Raw genomic sequence first — 20,907 nt, 5'->3', positions numbered from 1 at the left:
CCCTGCATCGGCAGGCGGACTCTCAACCACTGCACGACCAGGGAAGCCCCCTTCTTTTTTTTAAATCAAGAATCAGTGCCAACCAAACTTTTGTGGCTATGAAATAGAAGTCTGGGGAGTTATTAGTGACTGTTTCCTACCATCCTACTAAAAGAGGCAATCTAGAGTACAAAAGAGTAAAGTGCACACAGAATAATTTATGAACAAATGCCAAAGAGACAGAGGGTCTTGAGGAGGTTCAAGTGCTTATTTCTAGTTGTCTTTGGAACCTACCAACCCCAATGGCTTCTGTTAGTGAGACACTCCCATACACATGCAACAAATTTTCCTTTTACCAATGTCAAGTTGGATTTCTGATACAACTACCAATACAAAGGAATCTAGGTTCCAGTCAAAAGTTGCCCTACTTGGAACTATTGCACAAGTAAACAAGAAAAAGTAGAAACTGTTTTGATAGCTTTCAAGGATTAATAAAAGAACATAAGACAAATAATTTAGGTGACAATAAAATTTAAAACAAAATAACATTTGCATTTTATACTTATATGAATTTTAAAAATTTGACATATCAATAGTATGCTTTGAAAATATTAATATAAGTTTGTTTTATACACAAGATTTGAGATAATGCAAATTCTCTTAAATGAAATCATGAATTTCAATTCCCAGCTGTGTTTATGCTCAACACATGGCAGTGCCAACTTAACTGAAAAATGCACATATTGATTATTCTTCCTTATGATTAATCTCAAATTTTGCACAATTTCAATTATGCAAGTTTTGAAGGCTGCAACCATCATGTAAAATATTATATTCTGTGTGATTAACTAACAAATAGTCTGGTTGAAAACTGACTGAAAATTGTTATATGTTGGTTGGTCAAGAAATTTAGATTAGCGGGAATTTCCTGGTGGTGCAGTAGTTAGCACTCTGTGCTTCCACTGCAGGGGGCACGGGTTCGACCCCTGGTCAGGGAACTAAGATCCCACATGCTGCTCGGTGTCTCCAAAAAAAACAAATAAAAGAAATTTAGAGTAGCATCATAAAAGCATAGTCAGACAACGATTTTCAAGGTGCTGGGTACAAAACATCTATAATTAATGAAAAAAAACCCTAGACTATTACAAAAATTTTATTTGAATATAATCAATTTTAAGCATTAATTATTAGAACATAATAAATGACTTGAATTATTGGGAGAATGGACATTCTCTTTTTTTAACTTTGTCTAAGATCCTTAGGGTGTCAACGAAAATTAGTTAAAATTCTTTTTGTATTTACAGCAAAGATGACCAGTACGTAGTAGGTGTAATAACTGGTTAGATAGCTATTTACAATATACACTGAAAAATTGAAACTGGATCAGAAATACAAAATATAATGACAAACAATACAAACTAACACCTATTGAGTGTCCAGATGTCTTTCAGGGTGTTCTCTATGTATTAAATCATTTAATCCTTAAACATTGTATGTAGTAGATCTTATAATTTTAAAATGAAGAAACTGACACATAGAAGTGCTAAGTAACTAGACCAAGGTCAAATAACTAGTTAGTGGCCAGTACTTGAACTGGGTAGTCTGGTTCTGAGGATATGTACTCTGAACCACTATTCTATTCTGTCTCTCATTATATTACTGGTCAGGAATTTGAGAACTTAAAGTGTTACGGGCTGAATATTTCTGTTATCTAAAATTTCTTATATTGAAATCCTAACACACAATGTGATGGTATTAGGAGGTGGGGCTTTTGGAAGGTGACTAGTTCATAAGGGTAGAGCTCCCTTCTACCATGTAAAGACACAGAAAGATGACAGCCTTCTATGAAGCAGGAAATGGACCCTCACAAGATACCAAATCAGCTGGCATCTTAATCTTGGATTTCCCAGCCTCCAGAACTGAGAAATAAATGTTTGCTTGTAAGCCACCCAGTATATTTTATTTTATATTTTTTTATATTTTATTTTTGTTATAGCAGCCTGAACAGACTAAGACAGAAGGTAACCATTCTGGCTTTGGTAGTAAGAATATACTCTATCCCTACATTTGACATGAAGCTACATTTTGTGTACTGGTTGAAAGAATTAGGGTAGGGGAGATGAGGAGGGTTGGGGGCAGAGGTGGAGCATTTTGAGTCCCACAGAAACAAAAATCCAGAAACTCATGATATTCTGAATGACAATAAAACTCTAGGTCAGTCACTACTGGCTCTAGGGCCCAGTGGGTGAAAATGACTTGTGATACCTTCTAATAAAAGAACAAAGAACATCTACTATTTAGAAGCTACTAAAAAGTAGCTGGAAGGTAGACACTGTTAAAGCTGGGAAAAAATATCAAGAGTAAGTAGATAGTGTATGAAATCAACTGCATTTAGTACTGTGCTCTAAGTAAAGGAATCTTGAATATGTAGGTCTGCTCACAGGTGCTGGGGAACATTGAAATCAGGCCACCCTGGAGTGGGAGAGTCCTAAAGGCTGCCGGAAGCAGTGTTTAGGCTAGAGTAGGAAAGCTTCAAGGCTCTCTTTGAAAGACAATGCCTTCAAACTCTGAAGGGTGAAGAAAAAGTAAAAATGAAAGACCACATGGCAATATCCATAGTTAACATAATTGAGAACAGGATGAAATGAGACTCAAGAAATAGCCTGAAATTAATTGTTACTTGGAGAAGACAATTAATTGTAAGTCCATACCAGTATGTCACTTTTATGTGGTTGTGGGGTGTCACCAAGTACTACATCAGAGAACCCTAGACACTTGTCTTAGTCTGTTCTTGCTGCTATAACAGGAATACCACAGACTGGGGAGCTGCCCAGTAATAAACAACAATCATTTATTTCTCAGTTCTGGAGGCTGGAAGTCTGAGACCAGGTGCCAGCATGGTCAAGAGAGGACATTCTTTGGTTGCACGATTTATCCTTATGTGGTAGAAAGGTCTAGGGGTCTCTGTGGCGTCTCTTTTACAAGATTATTAATCCCATTCATGAGGGTCCATCCTGACGGCCTAAAAATCTCCCAAAGGACCCTCCTCTAATACCATCACAATGGAGTTAGGATTTCCACTTGAATTTGGGGGTGGGGGTCACAAATATTCAGACCATAGCAACACTCTTACAATCATTTTCCGATGTATGTGACTAGGAGAAATAAAAGCAAGGTATTCTTACTGTAAGAAGCTTACAAAATTGTTGAGCAATTTCTGTGCAACCTTGTCCTATATAAAAGTTTAAATTGTTTTGAAAGCAGGTACTGTCTTGGGATTCTCAAGAAAAGGTTAAAACAATCTTGACTTCCTGACAACAGAGGAATCCTAAAAATAGATTGAGATGCAATTCTAGGAAATCATCTTTTCAGCTTTATTCTTCCTGTGATGTGAAACAGCACACCCTTTCCGCCTCCCTTTTGTAGGGGATGAACAACGGGTCAGTGCACCGAGTTCTGAGTACACCTCTGCACAAGTTTCCATGTTTTTTATACTAGTGTCTTTGGTTAGAACGTTAAATTCTAAATTTAATCAAACATCTGTGGGTGGGAATAGACGGACCTGACGCTTCTCACAGAGATCATTGAGCTCTCTCTATAGGCCAAAGGCCAGACATGCACTTGGGCCCCAAATATTCATATGCACTCATTTTGTGAGCATCCACTATGTAGAGAACCCAATTCTAAGTATTTGCTAAACCTCAACAAACAAAAAAGTCCTTTCCCTCATACAGCTTACCTGTAGTAGAGAAAACAGATTATTAAAAAATATACACATGAATGTATAAATTATCAAATGGCGGTATTAAGAAAACAGACAAGGAGGGTTGGTTCAAGATGGTGGAGGAGAAGGACGTGCTCTCACTGCCTCCTGCAAGAGCACCAGAATCACAACTAACTGTTGAATAATCATCGACAGGAAGACACTGGAACTCACCAAAAAAGATACCCCACATCCAAAGACAAAGGAGAAGCCTCAATGAGACGGTAGGAGGAGCACAAACACAATAAAAATCAAATCTTATAACTGCTGGATGGGTGACTCACAAACTGGAGAGCACTTATACCACAGAAGTCCAACCACTGGAGTGAAGGTTCTGAGCCCCATGTCAGGCTTCCCAATCTGCGGGTCTAGTAATGGGAGGAGGAATCCCTAGAGAATCAGACTTTGAAGGCTAGCAGGATTTGATTGCAGGACTTCGACAGGACAGGGGAACCAGAGACTCCACTCTTGGAGGGCACACACAAAGTAATGTGCATATCAGGACCTAGGGGAAGGAGCAGTGAGCCCATAGGAGACTGAACCAGACCAACCTGCTAGTGTTGGAGGGTCTCCTGTGAAGGCGGGGTGTGGCTATATCTCACCATGAGAACAAGGACACTGGCAGTAGAAGTTGTGGGAAGTACTCCTTGGCCTGAGCCCTCCCAGAGTCCACCATTAGCCCCACCAAAGAGCCTGGGTAGGCTCTAGTGTTGGGTCACCTCAGGCCAAACAACCAACTTGGAGGAAACCCAGCCCCACCTATCAGCAAACAAGTGGATTAAAGTTTTACTGAGCTCTGCCCACCAAAGCAACAGCCAGCTCTACCCACCACCAGTCCCTCCCATCAGGAAATTTGCACAAGCCTCTTAGACAGCCACTTTTGCCAGAAGGAAGACAGAAGGAAGAAGAACTACAGTCCTTCAGCCTGTGGAACAAAAACCACATTCACAGAAAGATAGACAAGATGCAAAGGCAGAGGTCTATGTACCAGATGAAGGAACAAGATAAAACCCCAGAAAAACAACTAAACGAAGTGGAGATAGGCAACCTCCCAGAAAAATAATTCACAATAATGATAGGGAAGATGATCCAGGACCTCAGAAAAAGAATGGAGGCAAAGATAGAGAAGATGCAAGAAATGTTTAATAAGATCTAGAAGAATTAAGGAACAAACAAACAGATGAACAATACAATAACTGAAATGAAAACTGCACTACAAGGAATCAATAGCAGAATAACTGAGGCAGAAGAACGGATAAGTGACCTGGAAGAAAGAATGGTACGGAACAGAATAAAGAAAAAAGAATGAACAGAAATGAAGTCAGCCTAACAGACCTCTGAGAGAACATTAAATGCAACAACATTCGAATTATACAGGCTCTCAGAAGGAGAAGCGAGAGAGAAAGGACCCAAGAAAATATATGAAGAGATTCTAGTCGAAAACTTCCCTAACATAGGAAAGGAAATAGCCACCCAAGCCCAGGAAATGCAGAGAGTCCCATACAGGATAAACCCAAGGAGAAACATGCCGAGACACATAGTAATCAATTGGCAAAAATTAAAGACAAAGAAAAATTACTGAAAGCAGCAAGGGAAAAATGACAAATAACATACAAGGGAACTCCAATAAAGTTAACAGCTGATTTCTCAGCAGAAACTCTACAAGCAAGAAGGGAGTGGCATGATATAGTTAAAGTGATGAAAGGGAAGAACGTACAACCAAGATTACTCTACCAAGCAAGGATCTCCTTCAGATTCGATGAAGTAATCAAAAGCTTTACAGACAAGCAAAAGCTAAGAGAATTCAGCACCACCAAACCAGCTCTACAACAAATGCTAATGGAACTTCTCTAAGTGAGGAGAAAAGGACCTACAAAAACAAACCCAAAACAATTTAGAAAATGGTAACAGGATCATACATATCAATATTTACCTTAGGGCTTCCCTGGTGGCCCAGTAGTTGAGAGTCCACCTGCTGATGCAGGGGACGTGGGTTTGTGCCCCGGTCCGGGAGGATCCCACATGCCACGGAGCGGCTGGGCCCATGAGCCATGGCCGCTGGGCCTGCACGTCCGGAGCCTGTGCTCCGCAACGGGAGCCACAAGAGAGGCCCACGTACCACAAAATAAAATAATAATAATAATAATTCCCTTGAATGTGAATGGATTAAATGCTCCAAGCAAAAGACACAGGCTTCCTGAATGGATACAAAAACAAGACCCATAAATATTCTGTCTACAAGAGACCCACTTCAGAGCTAGGGACACTTTCGGACTGAAAGTGAGGAGATGGAAAAAGATATTCCATGCAAATGGAAATCAAAAGAAAGCTGGAGTAGCAATACTCATATCAGATAAAATAGACTTTAAAATAAAGAATGTTACAAGAGAGAAGGAAGGACACTACTTAATGATCAAGGGATCAATTCAAGAAGAAGATATAACAATTATAAATCTATATGCACACAACATAGGAGCACCTCAATACATAAGGCAACTGCTAACAGCTATAAAAGAGGAAATCAACAGTGACACAATAATAGTGGGGGAATTTAACACCTCATACCAATGGACAGATCATCCAAAATGAAAATAAATAAGGCAACAGAAGCTTTAAATGACACAATAGACCAGATAGATTTAATTGATATTTATAGGACATTCCATCCAAAAAGAGCAGATTACACTTTCTTCTCAAGTGCGCACGGAACACTCCCCACGATAGATCACAACTTAGGTCACAAGTCAAGCCTCAATAAATTTAAGAAAATTGAAATCATATCAAGTATCTTTTCTGACCAAAATGCTATGAGATTAGAAATCAATTACAGGGAAAAAAAAACATAAAAAACACAGACACATAGAGGCTAAACAATACATTACTAAATAACCAAGAGATCATTGAAGAAATCAAAGAGACAAATGATAATGAAAACATGATGATCCAAAACCTATGGGATGCAGCAAAAGCAGTTCTAAGAGGGAAGTTTATAGCTGTACAAGCTATACAAGCCTACCTCAAGAAACAAGAAAAATCTCAAACAAACTATCTAACCTTACACCTAAAGGAACTAGAGAAAGAAGAACAAACAAAACCCAAAGTTAGCAGAAGGAAAGAAATCATAAAGAGCAGAGCAGAATTAAATGAAACAGAAACAAAGAAAACAATAGCAAAGATCAATAAAACTAAACCGTGGTTCTTTGAGAAGATAAACAAACTTGATAAACCATTAGCCAGACTCATCAAGAGGGAGAGGACTCAAATCAATAAATTTAGAAATGAAAAAGTAGAAGTTACAACAGACACTGCAGAAATACAAAGCATCCTAAAAGACTACTACAAGCAACTCTATGCCAGTAAAAGGGACAACCTGGAAGAAATGGACAAATTCGTAGAAAGGTATAACTTCTAAGACTGTAACAGGAAGTAATAGAAAATATCAACAGACCAATTGCAAGTAATGAAATTGAAACTGTGATTAAAAATCTTCCAACAAACAAGTCTAGGACCAGATGGCTTCACAGGTGCATCCTATCAAACATTTAGAGAAGAGCTAAAACCCATCCTTCTCAAACTCTTCCCAAAAATTGCAGAGGAAGGAACTCTCCCAAACTCATTCTATGAGGCCACCATCACCCAGATACCAAAACCAGACAAAGATACTACAAAATAAATTACAGACCAATATCACTGATGAATATAGATGCAAAAATTCTCAACAAAATACTAGCAAACAGAATCCAACAGCACATTAAAAGGATCATACACCATGATCAAGTGGGATTTATCCCAGGGATGCAAGAATTCTTCAATATATGCAAATCAATCAATGTGATACACCATATTAACAAACTGAAGAATAAAAACCATATGATCATCTTAATAGACCCAGAAAAAACTTTTGACAAAATTCGACACTGATTTATGATAAAAAAAAAAAAAAAACTCTCCAGAAATTGGGCATAGAGGGAACCTACCTCAACATAATAAAGGCCATATAAGACAGACCCACAGCAAACATTCTCAATGGTGAAAAACTGAAAGCATTTCCACTAAGATCAGGAACAAGACAAGGATATCTACTCTCACCACTATTATTCAACATAGTTTTGGAAGTCATAGCCACAGCAACCAGAAAAGAAAAAGAAATAAAAGGAATACAAATTGGAAAACAAGAAGTAAAACTGTCACTGTTTGCAGATGACATGGTACTATACATAGAGCATCCTAAAGATGCCACCAGTAAACAACTAGAGCTAATCAATGAATCTGGTAATGCTGCAGGATACAAAATTAATGCAAAGAAATCTCTTGCATTCCTATACACTAATGATGAAAAATATGAAAGAGAAATTAAGGAAACACTCCCGTTTACCACTGCAACAAAAAGAATAAAATACCTAGGAATAAACCTACCTAGGGAGACAAAAGACCTGTATGCAGAAAACTATAAGACACTGATGAAAGAAATTAAACATGATACCAACAGATGGAGAGATACACCATGTTCTTGGATTGGAAGAATCAATATTGTGCAAATGACTATACTACCCAAAGCAATCTACAGATTCAGTGCAATCCCTATCAAATTACCAATGGCATTTTTCACAGAACTAGAACAAAAAATCTTAAAATTTCTATGGAGACACATAAGACCCCGAATAGCCAAAGCAGTCTTGAGAGAAAAAAAGCAGAGCAGGAGGAATCAGACTCCCTGACTTCAGATTATACTACAAAGTTATGGTAATCAAGACAATATGGTACTTTCACAAAAACAGAAATATAGATCAATGGAACAGGTTAGAAAGCCCAGTGATAAACCCATGCACCTATGGTCAACTAATCTGTGACAAAGGAGCCAAGGATATACAATGGAGAAAAGACGGACTCTTCAATAAGTGGTGCTGGGCGCATAGCACAGGGAGAACAGCTCGGTGCTTTGTCACCACCTAGAGGGGTGGGATAGGGAGGGTGGGAGGGAGGGAGATGCAAGAGGGAAGAGATATGGGAACATATGTATATGTATAACTGATTCATTTTGTTATAAAGCAGAAACTAACACACAATTGTAAAGCAATTATACTGCAATAAAGATGTAAAAATAAATAAATAAAAATAAATAAATAAGTGGTACTGGGAAAACTGGACAGCTACATGTAAAAGAATGAAATTAGAATACTCCGTAACACCATACCCAAAAATAAACTCAAAATGGATTAGAGACCTAAATGTAAGATCGGACACTGTATAACTCTTAGAGGGAAACATAGGAAGAACACTGTTTGACATAAATCACAGCAAGATCTTTTTGGATCCACCTCCTAGAGTAATGGAAATAAAAACAAAAATAAACAAATGGGACCTAATGAAACTTAAAAGCTTTTGCACAGCAAAGGAAACTACAAACAAGACAAAAAACAACCCTCAGAATGGGAAAAAAAAAAATTTGCAAACCAATCAATGGACAAAGGATTAATCTCCAAAATACATAAACAGCTCATGCAGCTCAATATTAAAAAGCAAACAACCCAATCAAAACATGGGCAGAAGACCTAAATAGACATTTCTCAAAAGAGGACATACAGATGGCCAAGAAGCACATGAAAAGCTGCTCAACTTTACTAATTATTAGAGAAATGAAAAGCAAAACTACAATGAGGTATCACCTCACATCCGTTAGAATGGGCATCATCAGAAAATCTACAAACAGCAAGTGCTGGAGAGGGTGTGGAGAAAAGGGAACCCTCTTGCACTGTTGGTGGGAATGTAAATTGATACAGCCACTATGCAGAACAGTATGGAGGTTCCTTAAAAAACTAAAAATAGGGCTTCCCTGGTGGCGCAGTGCTTGAGAGTCCCCCTGCCGATGCAGGAGACGCGGGTTCGTGCCCCGTTTCGGGAAGATCCCACATGCCGCGGAGCGGCTGGGCCCGTGAGCCATGGCTGCTGAGCCTGCGCGTCCGGAGCCTGTGCTCCGCAAATGGGAGAGGCCACAACAGTGAGAGGCCCGCATAACGCAAGGAAAAAAAAAAAAAAAAAATAGAATTGCCATCTGACCCAGCAATCCCACTACACATGCACCCCAGTGTTCATTGCAGCATTATTTACAATAGCCAGGTAATGGAAGCAACCTAAATGCCCATCGACAGACGAATGGATAAAGATGTAGTACATATATATAATGGAATATTACTTGGCCATAAAAGGAATGAAATTGGGTCATTTGTAGAGACGTGGATGAATCTAGAGACTGTTATACAAAGTCATAAAGAGAAAAACAAATATCGTATATTAACACATGTATGTGGAACCTAGAAAAATGGTACAGATGAACCGGTTTGCAGAGCAGAAATTGAGACACAGATGTAGTGAACAAATGTATGGACACCAAGGGGGGAAAGCAGTGGGGGGGTGGGGGTGTGATGAATTAGGAGATTGCAATTGACATGTATACAAATGTGTGTAGAATGGATAACCGGTGAGAACCTGCTGTATGAAAAAATTAATAAAATTCAAATCCCCTTGGTACTCAGTGACTGTAAAAATGTACAAAACTTTTTTAGAAATAGTATTGGGATGGGCTTCTCATTATAGAACAATTTTCCTTGGGGAACAGAGGCTTAAATATCCTTAATATTAAAAAGTATATAATCGTATGTATTAGAGTACTATGAATACTAAAATAGATATGCCACATGCAATTTAGAAGAACATGGGCTCATCAGATTTCTCATAGTGTTAATTACCTGCGTAAGGAGGGTCCACTAACAACTTTTGCATTAGAAAGCGATTATCACTACTTAACAAATAATTCTATCCCACTAGAATTACATTCCATTAGGGCAAATATTTTTGACTGTATTTTCATTACCTTACCCTCAATTCTTAGAACAGTGCCTGGATGAACAAAAGTGTGAATGAATGAATGAATGTGTTACTAATGCTAGTCAAAATACTATAATTAACAGTATAACAAAGAATATGCTATGAACAATTTGTCACTATACTTATGCCAAATGACTACAGATTAGGCTAGAGTTCTGTTTTAAAAGGGGGGTTTATTTTATTTCTTCCGATTTGTTTTTATCAGTCAACATTTGTAGAACCAAGAAATTTAACTCCTCATGAATTATCCATGATTGAGAAAAATGATGTGTTCTAAAAATACAAAATGGAAAACAAGCTATTATGTTTGTGTGTGTGTTGAACTGAATGTTTATATTTACCTAGGTGCTTTAAGTAAACTTTTTCCATTTAGACTTTTTTCATTAAACTCATATTATTGTATTAATCAAGGTTGATAGGTAAAGCTTAGGTACAAATCTTTGTCAAACATCAAAGTTCAAGCTCTTTCCACTGTTCTAAGAGATTGCTTACTCCATTAGGAGAAAGCCATCTACCTTATATACCAATGGTGATAATCTGTTCTAATCCGGTTAGTGGGAAGTACTCTGGTCTTGCAGTCAGGTTCTGAATTCTTATCTTAAAAATTCTCAAGTACCATTGGTATTGAGTCAACTTTCTTGTTTGTAAAATTAATGTTCTGCCTATCAAGGCATAAATTGCTGTCTAGAACAAAGGAAATTAAAAGTATAGGAAAGCAGTTTGTAAACTGTAAAGCAATATTGAAGTGCATATGATACTGTTCACATTAGCACTTACCTATATCCATTCATATTTTTAAAAAAACTTTTTAAGAACTGTGACTTTATACCAAATTTTCTTTGTGGGGATGCAGTAGATTCCCAAATATCTGAAGTAAGAGGACAAAAAAAAAAAAAAAAAGAATAACAAATAGCCAGTGTTTAAATTGTACTGTATCCCTTTACATTTAACTGGACTCCTTTTTCAGAGTGAATCCTCATATAGCATTCACATGGCAGTACTTTGAAAAAGAAAAGGGAGAAATATGTAAAGTTTTCGTTATACATTAACCTCCTGTTTAAAGTCTCCACATTTGAAGTTAAAGTCCAAAGTAAACTATCTAATAGGTAATCAGATTCCATTTTTTAAAAGAAACTTGAGTTGAAATAGAATGAGAATAAAATTTTTTCTGTTACCAGAAAACTTTTCTTTGCTATTGCTTTTTATCCCCGACTCAATCAGAGTTTAGATATGACATCAAACTGAGTTTATCAGATCTCTTTCTCTCTTAGTCACACATTTGAGTGTTCCAAACGGTGGTTTGACTGAAGTAGGCAACGATTTGACTGTTATCCAATCAATTCAATCAAAACAATGTCTGAATAGCGCTAATTAAACTCTGGGATATCAAGAATGAGAAGAGCAATGTGAAAACAATTTGACAATTTTGTATTGTTTAATTTTTTTTAATTCCCTGTAATTAGACTACCCATGCTAATTAGACTACCCATCCTAAGGGTCTTGTTTTCCTGTGAAAGATCATCTTGACCTAACCTAATGATTTTGCATGTGAATACTCCTAGAAGGTAAATGTCAATCCAAAAAATATATATTGTATATACATATATACATATGTATACACACACACAAATAATATTAAACTTCAAACAAACACTAATTGTACTAATTAAATGCACTGGAGAAACTAAGACTATTAAAATAATGAAGTGTTCACCAGAATAGTTAATAAAAAATAATTAAAATGGTGAATATATGAAGCTATTACACTAAAGGCTTATATCCAATATGCAGAGTCAAGACATCTGTTCAAGCAAAGCAAAGAAATAAAGGTATTATTCAAGACTACAATAAAGTCAATTAGTTCAAAAAATTATTTTGTTCACTTCAACAAAATTACTTCAAGAAAATTTAAGCTGGTTTCTTCAAACACTTGATCCTTCCAATACTAAGATTAATTTCCATCTTAGCATTAAAATAGACTTTCAGAACAGGTAAAAAGAAAAAATTACACAAAGTTACAGGAAAGTTGAGGAGAAATATTAACATTTAAAAATTAAAGTTTAGTCATTTAAAAATTTTAGAATATGCCAGTAAAGTTCTTGAGTAATTATTTATTATTGTTAACATTTATAGGCAAAGTTTTTTTGTATTTTAGGTATTTGTAATTGTGTTTATACATTTAGAGTATTTTCCCTTCTGGGTATAAAGGAATAGCAGGAAAGTCAAGTACCATATACTAGACTTCAGGCTGTAAGAAAGCATTAATGAAGTACCTGTTTTCAGGACTGGACAACAGATAAGTTTGAGATCCCTCTGGGTAAGGACAAAGGTGAGCTCCAAGGTTGCCTTGATTCTCTATTTGTGTAAAATGTCCTGACCTTGCTGTATCAAGCTGAAATCCAAAAGTGGAGTGCAGTGATCCCACTGAGCTGAGGAGGCAGAGATTAGAATTTAGGGCAGCTTAAACAGTGGAATTTGCAGAGTAGGGTACCAGAGGGGAAGAATCTGTGTGCAGGCAGGAAATATACTCAGGGGGCATAGCTTCCCCATAGGTCCCACACAGAAGTCTGGGCTGTGTGTGCACAGGGCAAAGACATATGAGGCTTGCTAATGGGTAAAGCTTTTTTTTTTTAAATAATATCTGCTTTATTGAAATAATTCACATATTATGTAATTCATCCATTTAAAGTGTTAGTATATTCACAGATACATGCAACCATCACCACTGTCAGTTTTAAAAAAATTTTCATTGCCTCCAAAAGAAATGCTATAGCCTTTAGCTATCACCACACGGATCCCCCATTCCCCCAAACCTAGGCAATCACTAATCTACTTTGTCTCCATAGATTTACCTATTCTGAATATGTCAATATGAACAGAATCATGTGATGTGTGGTCTTTCATGACTTGCTTCTTTCACTTAGCATAATGGTCTCAAGGTTAATCCATGTTAAGCATGTATCCATATTTCAGTCCCAGTATTCTGTAAGGATATACCACATTTTGTTTACCCATTCATAGATTGATGGACAGTTGAGGTTTTTCCACCATTTGGCTAATATGAATAGTGCTGCTATAAACATTTAAATTTTCATGTGGACATATGGCTTCATTTCTCTTGGGTAGAAATCTAGGAGTAGAATTGCTGGGCCATATGGTAAGTTTAACCATTTGAGGAGCTTACAGATGATTTTTCAAAGTGGCTGCACCATTTCACATCCCACAAGCAGTTTATGAGGGTTCAAATTTCTCTACATCCCCAAGAACACATTATTATCTGACTGAGAATATAATCATTCTAGTGGGTATGAAGTGGTGCCTCATTGCCATTTTGGTTTGCATTTTCCTGATGACTAATGAGATCAAGCATCTTTCATGTGCTTATTAGCCATTTGTATACCTCCCTTGGAGAAATGTCTATTCAGATCCTTTACCAGTTTTAATTGGATTGTTGTTGTTGAATTACAAGAGTTCTTTATGTATTTTGGATACAAAGACTTTTTTCTTCCTTTTGGCTGTGCTGCACAACTTGTGGGATCTTAGTTCCCCAACCAGGGATTGAACCCAGGCCCTCAGCAGTGAAAGTGCCAAGTCCTAACCACTGGACCACCAGGGAATTCCCTGGATACAAGACCCTTATCAGAAATGATTTGCGAATATTTTTTTTTTGCTACTCTGTGGGTTGTCTTTTCACTTTCTTGATTAAAAAAAAATTTGCACTTCAAAAGGATACTAATTTTATCTATGTTTTCTTTTGTTGTTCATCCTTCTGGTATCATATATAAGAATCCATTGCCAAATTTAAGATCCTGAAAATTATCCCTATACCTTTTTCTAGGACATTAATAGTAAAATAGAAAGTATAGAGTGTCAGCTGAGCATTCAGCGGAGGGAGCAGGCATCAACCCCAAATCTCCTTGGCTTGTCTCTCTTGTCCTGGGGCTCCTGCCTACAAGCCGAAGCAAGGGCAATTAGTCATTCCAGGCCCAAGGTGGAGTCTACCTCCCACAAGTGGGGCCTGGGAGGAAAAAGGGCACCAATTTTTAGGTCACACTCACCTGGAACTTAGCCCCAGCAACAGGTGGGTAAATGTATGAGGAGAAATGCTGGCATCCTGCCCCTCTCTAGAAAATAGCCTTCTAACTGGGAGATGGGGTGAAAGGGAGCCCTGAGTACTTAGTTATACTTGTCTTGCTGAGCTGGAGCTAGGAGCAAGTGAGTAGGTCTTGGCTCAGATTCCACAGACTGTCACTCTTCTTACCAAGTTTAGTCGATTTTCTTAATTAAGCTTTTCATTTGCTACATGCCCTTAGAATCATTTCCATAGGTTTTCACCAGTTTCTTTGGGGAGCAAGTCCATGGAGCTCCCCATACTATCATGCCAAAAGGAGAACTATAGGGCTTCTCCTTGGGGTAATGAAAATGTTCTAAAATTAGATAGGGTGCTGGTTGTCCAACTCTGAATACAAAACCCACTCAATTTTATACAATAGGTAAACATTACGGAATTTAAATTATATCTCAGTAATTTTGCTTTAAGAAAATTATATAGTTTTATATAAAAAATTATGTAATTATATATAAAATTATATATATAATTATATATATGGCTTACCAAAAAGTGGCTAGTAAGGTGTTGAGAAAGGAAAAGAGACTAGAGGCCAAGCAGTGTTAGAAGACTTTGCAGGCCCCACCTTGATAGTGGGAAAACCTCTTTATCACCTTCTAAACACCAAAGCACCCAGCTAAGACACTAGAAAGACTACAGCTTGGAAACAGAGACCTCACTGTAGAGTAAGGCTTACTCCAGACTCACCTGTACAGAGCCTAAAATCTACATCCTTACAAGAGTAATAGCGTTTAGAAGGGTTAAGCCCGTCCAAGTTACAGGGGCTTGGGAAACGCTTTGTGCTCTCCACACATCCACCCTAAGAAAAGACAATATTAAGCTCACACGAGTTTAAGATGATTGGTCAGTAACTGAAGTGCCAACTGACACAAAATTCAAATCTTTACAGGAATATAATGGAATACAGAGTTATTATAACATATCTTCAATAAAGTACAGTGTATAGTGAAAAATTTTCTACACTTGAAGCAAATATCACTGATAATCCAGATTTAAAAAAAAAAATCAATAGAAACCAATTCTGAGATGACCCAAACATAGTATTTAGTAGACAAAGAGTACAAACAAAGCAGCTTTTATTAATATGAAGATTTAAAAGATAATATATTTAAAGCATTTAAAGCAAATAGGGTCTTGAGTAAACAGAAACTCAGCAGCAAAACAGAAACTAAGAAAATCAAATAGAAATTCAAAAACTGAAGAATGCTAAATTTATTGAATGAGATTGGAGATACAAGAGTAATGAACTTGAGACTAATGAACAGTAATTATCCAAACTGACGAGCAGAGAGAACAAAGGTTAAAAAAGCTGAGTAGAACCTCAGGGATGTGAGATAATATCAATAGTCTAATACACCACTGGGAGCATGTGTAATAATTATTCTGAAGAGGATGAGAATGAAGCAGAAAAGCCCTTCAAAAATAATGTCTGAACCTTTCACAAATTTGATGAAAAACACTGACTTACAGAAACAAGAAGCTCTATGAACCTTTATCAAGATAGATAGGAAAAAAACCACACCATGCACATCAGATAATAACTACTGAAAACCGAAGGTAAAGTGCTATTCTTGAAAGCAATTGGAGAAAAAAAAAAAAAGACATACCACATACAGAACAGCAATAATAACAATGACCACTAACTACCTGTCAGAAGTTAATAGAGGGCTTCCCTGGTGGCGCAGTGGTTGAGAGTCTGCCTGCTGATGCAGGGGACACGGGTTCGTGCCCCGGTCCGGGAGGATCCCACATGCCGCGGAGCGGCTGGGCCCGTGAGCCATGGCCACTGAGCCTGCGCATCCGGAGCCTGTGCTCCGCAATGGGAGAGGCCACAACAGCGAGAGGCCCGTGTAAAAAAAAAAAAAAAAAAAAAAAGTTAATAGGAAAACATGTTTAAAGGGCTAAATAAAATATAAGGCAAAAGGAATAGCTCTGAAAGGTTTATAAAACAAAAATACAAAGTATGACAAAGTACAAAGGATGGGATGGATAAATGGTATTATACCGTGTAAGCTTTTAAAATATGTAAAATGGTAATGAAAATATGAAGTGGAAAGTAGGAAATAAAAACTCTCAGATGTGAACTGAGAAGTGTGAAATAGAAAGTGCCAGATATAAAACCAATCAACTTTGATTAAAGATGAGTATTGTTAGTCCTAGAGCAACCACTGAAAAATAAAAGCAAAGAAGCTGCCAAAAATTAATAAAACATTCAACAAGAAGAGGCAAGAAAAGAACAAAGGAACAAAATACAGAAGAGAAAAATGGAAAACATTCAAGTACATAAAACAAGATGATAGATTCAATTATAGCAATAACATTAAACATAAATGAACTAATAAACACTCCAATCAAAAAGTGGAGATAAGTCTTAATAAAAATGATGCAGTTATACTCCTTTTCCAAGAGAGTCACTTTACAGAGACTCAAATAGCTTCAAAGTAAAAACATGGAAAAAGATATACCATGTAAAAGTATAACAAAGCTGTCATGGCTATATTAATATTAGACAAAAGAGACCAAGACAAAGTATTATATAATGGACATACCAATAAAAGGGGACATGTATCAGAAAGATAACAGTTATAAGTCTGTATGTATATAATAACAGAGCTTCAAAATTCAAGACTCTACAACAGTAGAGGAATGTAAGAAAAAATGGAAAAATCCTCAAGAGCTGGAAATTTTACCATCCCTGTTTTCCTGCCCTTTCCAACTTCTAGAGGCTGCCCCCATTTCTTGCCTCATGGCCCCTTTCCATCTTCAAAGCCAGCAATCACATTACTCCAATCTCTGCTTTTCCCCTCACAGCTTTCTCTGACTCTTATTTTCTGCCTTATTCTTCCACATTTAAGGGACCCTTGTGATTATATTGGGACTACAAGGATAATCCAGGAAAAGTTCCATATTTTACAGCAATCCAATCAGCAACTTAATTCCCCCTTGCTATGCAGCATAACATTCACAAGTTCCAGGCATTAGGACGTGGGCATTTAATGGGGCGGGGGGGTGGGCGTCAGAGAGGGCTGCTGGGAATTATTCTGCCTATCGCAGTTAGTTTCATAAAATTTCCTATTTCTTAACTTTCCAGACCCACCTAAAAAGAAATTCATGAAAACCAAGGTAATACATTTTCCCCCAAGTAGAATTTATTAGATTATCTAATATTAACTAGTGTCACAATATGCTCCTGAAAACTTCAAACCCATATAATCCAATTTAAGTATCACTTTTTTTTTTTTTTTTTTTTTTTTTTTTGGTGATACGTGGGCCTCTCAATGTTGTGGCCTCTCCCGTTGCGGAGCACAGGCTCCGGACGCGCAGGCTCAGCGGCCGTGGCTCATGGGCCCAGCCGCTCCACAGCATGTGGGATCTTCCCGGACCGGGGCACGAACCCGCGTCCCCTGCATCGGCAGGCGGACTCTCAACCACTGTGCCAACAGGGAAGCCCCTAAGTATTACTTTTTACTCAAATTGCCAGACTTTCTTCTATAGAGTCCTGCTTATTACAGAATATATAGGAAACAGCATTATTAGAAACTCTTAATGAAGTTTAACACAGGCTATGAATATTAACACAGTCTATCTTTATAGACCCTATTCTGAGAAAGTATTTTAAAATTTGGAAGAGAAGTATGTACATTTTGGGCACAACAATCTGTACTATTCACAGCAGATATTTTACCATAAGTAGATGCATTTTCTCATTCTCATTTTCTTTCATCTTTTATTTTTCCCCATTCTCTCATTTTCTCTTTTATCAACCTCTACCTCTTTCTCTATAAATGATACAAAAAATATACCACCATTGGCAATGCTCTAGAAAATAATTGCAGTTTTAATAGGCAGACCTGTTTTCACCAATTAGTTGGCTTCAGTGTTGGAAAATAGCTGAGCAAGAAATTGTTCTAAAGTGATTTCTTTTTAACTGAACCTAGACATCTTTTTTTCCCAATAGTACTAAGAATACTTGGCTGACAATTTACTAGTTATGACTATGCTTATAACAGTGGCTACTATGGAGTTCTTCATTCCATCAAACAGAGGCAGAAATATGTAGCTGTTTGTCCAAGGTTATTGAGGAAAGCTCAGATGAACCTTGTTCCTGGATTCCTTTATTTTCTTTTTCTTTCTTTCTTTGTCTTTCCAGGCAGAATATAAAATTGTTTTCTAGTCTGAATAAGCATTTCTCTTAAATATCTATGATTCTCTTTAGCGATGTGTGTTTCTTTATGAAAGTGTTCTTGGGAAGTTGATGATTTGCCAGTTTAGCATATAAGACTTCTTAAACTACTGCAGTCTTGGTAGATGGAGCCATGGTAGAAGACAATTTTCTCTAATTTTAGTTCAAATTTTCCTTTTAAAATAAATGAAGCCATCTTGCTTAATAAATCATTTATGTTTGTGAGATTTTTCTAACTTCTGCCGTCTGTTGAAAATATTTATCTAATAACCTCTTTTGTTTTAAATACAAAGGAATCAGTCACAGATTTGCATAAAAATCCAAGTAAGATTATAAATGAATTAGCTTATTCATCAAAACAGTGATTTGTTCAAATTTTACCTGGATTTCAATGAGCAAAATCAAAATATAGACTTCTATCATAGTCCTTCATTTTAAACAGAGGATTGACAAACTCACTAGATATTTAAATTCCTCCATTAAACTGATGGTTTCTCAGGATTTACCATGTTGAGTTTCTGTGCTAGCTTTTGGGAATACCTAGATGAACAAATTTTAGCTAGACTAAGAGCACTGTGGGAGAGCACAGCTCAGAGAAGGAAGATTCAGTGCAGCCTGGAAATTCAGATCTCTTCTGCACTCCAGGGTGGTAGTCAACCCTTGATCTCCTGGGGGGATTGCTTCCACAATCCCCACAGATATCAAAATCCAAGGATACTCAAGCCCCTTATATAAAATGGTGCAGTATTTGCATATAAGCTACACACATTCTCTGGTATACTTCAAATCATCTCTAGGTTACTTATATCTAACGCCATGTAAACGCTATGTAAATAGTTGTAAACACAATATAATGCTATGTAAATAGCTGTAAATACAACATAAATGCTATGTAAATAGTTGCCGTGGTCAGCAAATTCAAGTTTTGCTTTCTGGAATTTTCTGGAATTTTTAAAGTATTTTCAATTCGAGATTGGTTGAATCCAAGGATGTGGAACCTGCAGCTATAGAGAGCCAACTGTATATTCATGTACCTAATTAAAATTCTTCCTAACACATCTTCCCCCAAACTATGTGTATCCTCCAGTTTGTTCTATCCCAGAAAATGGCATAGATGTCACTCACTTGCTTAGGCCAGAAACCTGGGGAATCACCTCTGACTCCTACTCCCTCCCAACATCTAGTCAATTATCACCCCCCTAATTCTGTTTTCTAAGTAGAGTCTCTTCATCCCATTGCCAGTACTGCAGGCTGAGCCACTGTCATCCCTTGCTTGGACTTCAAAGCAGCCTTCAGACTCGTCTCTCTGCATCTACTTTTACCGCCTCCGCTTCCACTTCGGCTTCCATCCTCCACACACTCACCACTCAACACATTTGTTGTTTCCATTATCTGCTTTCCTAGCTGGATTAGAAGATCCATGAGGTAGTTATGTACCCCGTTATAATACCAACTATTTGCATGACAGCTGGCATAAAGTGGTGTCAATTAAATATATATTAAATGAATAAGTGAAAGCCTTCTTCTAGTAAAAGATAAGAGCAATCACACAAAACAACAAAGGGGGTCTTTCAAAGAAAGGAGTGTGAACAAAGACCTTTGGAGGCCCAGCAGCACAATGTGCTCACAGGCAGTTCAGCTGTACTAAATTTTAATATGCAAAGAGTACCCTACAGAGGTAGGTAGCATGAAGTCACAAACTTTAAGCGCAGGCATTTAACTGAAGGGTTGTAAGTAGAGAAGCAATAACATGGTCCTGTTCACATTTCAGATAAATAATGACAGCAACAGAGGGAAGAATGGTCTAAAATACATTAGTTAGGATGCTTTTAATTGCAAATAAATGCGGCTTGAATAGGCTTAAGTAAAAAGGGAGACATTAGGATATTGGAACTTCTCATGGGAGTTGAGAAAAGCAAAGTGATTGGGTCACGAGGGTTCCCTGCAGCCTAGACTGTCCTCCATTCC

The 20,907-nt window shown here is 37.3% G+C and overlaps 1 non-coding gene across 1 annotated transcript; it reads right to left on the bottom strand.

Annotated features, from left to right (window-relative positions):
* Positions 1-14,170: 14,170 nt before the first annotated feature.
* Positions 14,171-14,243, bottom strand: TRNAE-UUC (transfer RNA glutamic acid (anticodon UUC)). The gene has a single exon. It is a non-coding gene; the product is annotated as a tRNA-Glu (tRNA).
* Positions 14,244-20,907: the final 6,664 nt, after the last annotated feature.

The sequence above is a fragment of the Lipotes vexillifer genome, unplaced genomic scaffold (genome assembly GCF_000442215.2).
Source record: "Lipotes vexillifer unplaced genomic scaffold, Lipotes_vexillifer_v1.1 scaffold933, whole genome shotgun sequence".
Classification (NCBI taxonomy): Eukaryota; Metazoa; Chordata; class Mammalia; order Artiodactyla; family Lipotidae; genus Lipotes; species Lipotes vexillifer.
Note: the sequence above shows the minus strand (reverse complement) of the source record. Positions and strands in the feature narration are given on the sequence as shown.